The following is a 4,486-nucleotide window of genomic DNA, read 5'->3' on the forward strand; positions in this document are numbered from 1 at the left end:
ACTCAAAACCTTGTGCTTGCCAAGCAGACACTGTGCTGCTGAGCTATATCCCTGGCTTTCTCATAAGAACTGCAGGAATCTTTATTATTATCATTATTTCATTATTATTATTATTTTGCTAAGTAGTAAAACCAGGGCCTTGAGCATGGTAGGCATGTGTTGTATCTCTTAGGCATATCTCTAGTGTCTGTCATGGTTTGGGTTCTTTTTAGGCGGAACAATACAGTGCAGGACACATTTTATAAGATTATTTTATAATCACCCAAAGACTCATACAAGAGTGCAGGAAATCTGTCCACACACTAGAGACCAAGGAATCCAGCTGAGGGCCTGGATTCTAATGTCCTGCCTGAGTCCATCTGAAGACCTAGAGCCCATAACAAAGCCTCTCAGAAGTCCAATTGGAAGCCTAGAGCCCATGACAACGTCTTATGCAGGCCTGTTTTACGGACCTGTGCTAGGAGGACCCAAAGGTCAGTGGAAAGTCTACGCCAGCAGGATGAAGGATCTGCACTAGCAGGCTGAGGGCCAGGAACTGGAGCCAGGGAGCAATGCTCAAGGAAAGAACCAGAGCTCCCCGCAAAAGTACCCAGCCATCCTCAGCAACAGTGAGGTCCCAAGGTTCTCCAGCGATGAGGAAAGCTGAGTCCTCATCAGGAAAGCCAACGCGACAAGCTTCTCCATGAGGCTGAGCAGCGCACCATCTTCTCCAGAGCCAGAAGGAATGCTCACAGCGAGGACCAGAGCTCCCCCAAAATGAACCCTAGCCATTCTCAGTGACAAGGTCCTGAGCTCTTCCAGTGACAATAGCCAAGTTCATCAGGAAAACTAGCATGACAAGTCCTCCAGCAGAGTAGCCCAAGGGAAGCAGCAGCTTCCAACAGCTCCAAGTGCTTCCACAAACAGCTTCTCTAACACCTTTTCCAGCTCTGCCTCAAAGGCTGCCGGCAGCAACCCTCAGGTGGGTCCCCACACCCAGCACCACACTGGCTCAGTTCAGCTTGGTGTAACGAGTTGACCACCAGCTGGAAATCTACCACATCATCCAACAATGCATAAAATTCTTCTCTATACCGACATCAAAAGCTCCATGAGGATTCTGTTCTCAGCACTACACAAAGCCAAGCCCCTCTGTGACAGGACACACACAGCCTTTCGTCTCTCAGAGCCCATGTCCTCATTTCTCTGCAGCACTATCCTTGCTACTTATAAGGACTAGCTGAGTTACAGGGGACTCAGTGTGGGGCACACAGTGGGTAGGATTTAACTGCGTGAGTCTGCTGAGTATCCACTAGCATCGACCCTGTGCCTGCTACTCTAGTGAGCACTGGCCTTCTCCGATGCCACAAGGACAGCACAACCACAGAGACCTTCCAAAATAAACAGATATGTAGTCAGGTGATAATACATGCTATAAAGAAAAACCAAAAATTCATGAAAGTACAACTTTCTTTTCTTTTTTTTTGCGGTACTGGGGATTGAACTCAGGACCTTGCGCTTGCCAGGCAGGCACTTATTCTACTGAGCTCTCTCCCCAGCCCCCATTTTCTGTTTTTTTGAGACAGGGTCTCACTACGCAGTCCAGGCTGGCCTCTACCTCAGTCTCCCAAGTGCTGGGATTCCAGGTATGTGCCACCACACCTGGCTAGGACAATTGGTTTTGCATGCTGTTGTGTTTCTAGAGACCAGGATGGTATCTGGAATATAACTGATGTTTCATAAATAAATACATGGGAAAGAAAATCAAATAAATACATGGAAATGAAGGCCACAGGCATGAACTACAGAATCTCTTCTTTCCAGCTTGAAGTATCTATTTGGATTAGATCTTTTGGATTCTCTGCATACCCTCTTCTTTGCGGAAGTAAGTCCCTTCACTGTCTCCTCAATCTCGTGGCTTCCATGTCCATCTGGATTTTGTCTCTTCATTCATCACTGTATCTTTTGTCTTCTGATGCACTAGTCCTACTTTCCAACTTTGAATACTTGCAAGGATCTGTGTTCTCTTGAGAACCCTCCCACATGGCCCCTTATCCCCTCTGGACGGTGCGCTCCTTGTCTCTTTGCTTGCGATGCTACACTTCAGAAGTACGCGGCTTGCTGCTTCTATCTTCCTCCACCTTCTTACTCCTTAATCTCCCAAGCAATTGGGCTGGCTGTCAGTTTGAGTCAGTTTACTACCACAAGCCACAGATCAGCCACTGTAACCAAAAAAGGACTTTTCTATCTTCTTGCAGGCCTGAGACTGTTTTATACAAGACAACAATAAGAATAAGAACACCATTTGATAAATGCATTTTTAATCTGAAAATCCAAAGTGCTCCAAAATCTGAAGTGTTTTCACTGCTGGGAATTCCACACATGCTTTCATGGGACAGGCTGTAGTCCAAAGGCAGGCTCAGTAGAAACAGGTAAGTTACTTGCAGGTCATAGGTACAGAGTACGTATGAAGCATAAGTTAATTTCATGCTTAGACTTGGGTATTTTCCAAGGCTGTCTCATTAGACAAATACCAACATTTCAAAACCGGAAGTATTTCTGGTCCCAAGCATTTCAGATAAAGAGTACTCACCATGTATTTGCTAGACACCTTACACACTGAATTCTCATAAAGATGACAGTAGCCAGGAGCTGTACACACTTGTAATCCCATCGCTCTAGAAAACTGAAAGGATCACAAGTTCTGAAACAGAAGGATCACTAGTTGAATACCAGCCTGGGTAACTTAGTGAGACCCTGCCTAGAAAAGAAGAATTTTAAAAGGTCTGGAAATGTAGTTCAGTATGAAAGTCCTGGATTTGATCTTGAATATATATATTAAACAAAAAAAAAAAAAAAAAAGGAAAAGGACTTTAATTTTCCTTTTTCTACAACTTGGGAACACAGACACTCAGTAGTGTTAGTGATTTACCTGAAGTAACCAAGCTAGTAAATGATAGTTTGAATTTAATCTCAACTCCAACTTCAAAAGCTGATTTTGTGTATGTAGTACTGGGGACTGCACCCTGCGCCTTCATGCTGAGCCATATCTCCAGCCTTTAATTTTTTTTTTTTTTTTTAATGTTTTACAGTTTAGTAAATCCTCTTGTGAAAAAAGTCGCAGTCACTGCAGACAGGCACTGCAGAATCTCTACTCCTTCGGCTTCTTGCCTGCACCAACGCTAGCCTTTGCAGTGCCCTTGACTTTCTTCATTCTGTTCTTGCATTCCTTCAGCTGTTTTCTTGAGGTCTTTTTCTTCTCATACAGGCCGTGTCTTGCAAAGTCTATGTTTGGGCTCATTTTTCTTCGCATAATCCAGGGAATCATAAATCATGCCAAAGCCAGTCGTCTTGCCATCACCAAAGTGGGTTCTGAATCCAAACACAAAAATGACATCTGGTGTGGTCTTGTACATTTTGGTGAGTTTTTCCTGAATTCCTGTCTTAGGTACTGTTGCTTTCCCAGGGTGAAGGATATCAGTGACCATTTGTTTCCTTTGAAGAAGTCGGTTGGTCATAAACTTCTGGGTTTGGTTGGTTACTGTGTCATTCATGATGGCAACGGATCCTCAGCCAGGGAGGAAAAGAACTAATTAATTTTTTTTTCTGAGATAGGATATTGCTAAGGTGCTAAATTGCCCAGGGGAGACCTCAAATTTGTGATCCTCCTGCCTCAGCCTCCCAGAGTGCTGGGATCACAGGCATGTGCCATCACTCTCAGCTCAAAATCTGTTATCCTTAACAACCACTTACACATTTTGCCTCAGTATTTTTCAGGATCTCTCTCTCTCTCTCTCTCTCTCTCTCTCTCTCTCTCTCTCTCTCTAAAGATAAGGCTAGCATTACAAGAGCAAACAGGGAAATGTTAGGCTGGCACTCTTCTCTTGTCCCCTTCCCCACGCCTGATACCCATTCCCATGTGATCGGCTCCTTCCAGCCATGTACACACATGCAGAGTATCTTTACCTTGAGCTGTATGTTGTATCCACCTAGGAAGATTTTAAGGAAAACAGTGAGCACTGGGTCCTGGTACAAGCATTAGATTAGACTCCCTAGAGAAGCAGGTGTGGCTATGTGCACGGACAGTCCCAGCTCTAGAGGCTAGGGAAGGAGGATCACCTGAGGACAACCTGGGAGACAAAGGAAGACCCTGCTGCTCCCGTCATTAGTTTTGAAAGTCTTGCGGGTGATTAAAATGTAAAATCAAAGCTACAAATATCATCATGCCATCTAGGTGCCTCCACGTGTCTGCCTTCCTTGTCTCCTCCGCTTATTTCCCTTCCTCCAGTCATTTGAATAAAGATGCTTGTTTGGAATTATATTTTTCTCTCATTTAATTCTTTCTTCAATACTTATTAGAGGGCTGGGGCAATAGCTCAGTAGAATAAGCAAGCGCCTGCCTGGCAAGTGCAGGGTCCTGAGTTCAATCCCTGGTACCACAATAATAATAATAATAATAATAATAATAATAATAATACTTATTAGAAATTCAGCAGTTTTAATCTTC

The 4,486-nt window shown here is 44.1% G+C and overlaps 1 protein-coding gene and 1 long non-coding RNA gene across 4 annotated transcripts in view; one reads left to right on the plus strand and one right to left on the minus strand.

Annotated features, from left to right (window-relative positions):
* The window catches only part of LOC111816149, a 41,091-nt gene extending 38,793 nt beyond the window's left edge, over positions 1 to 2,298 (plus strand). Inside the window, exon 4 of the long non-coding RNA XR_002820633.1 lies at positions 2,238 to 2,298. This is a non-coding gene — a long non-coding RNA (uncharacterized LOC111816149). The remainder of the gene's footprint in view (positions 1 to 2,237) is intronic.
* Positions 1 to 4,486, minus strand: part of Ttc26 (tetratricopeptide repeat domain 26) — a 69,782-nt gene that overhangs the window by 22,357 nt on the left and 42,939 nt on the right. The window lies entirely within an intron of this gene.

This window comes from Octodon degus, unplaced genomic scaffold (assembly GCF_000260255.1).
Source record: "Octodon degus isolate 3935 unplaced genomic scaffold, OctDeg1.0 scaffold00027, whole genome shotgun sequence".
Lineage (NCBI taxonomy): Eukaryota > Metazoa > Chordata > Mammalia > Rodentia > Octodontidae > Octodon > Octodon degus.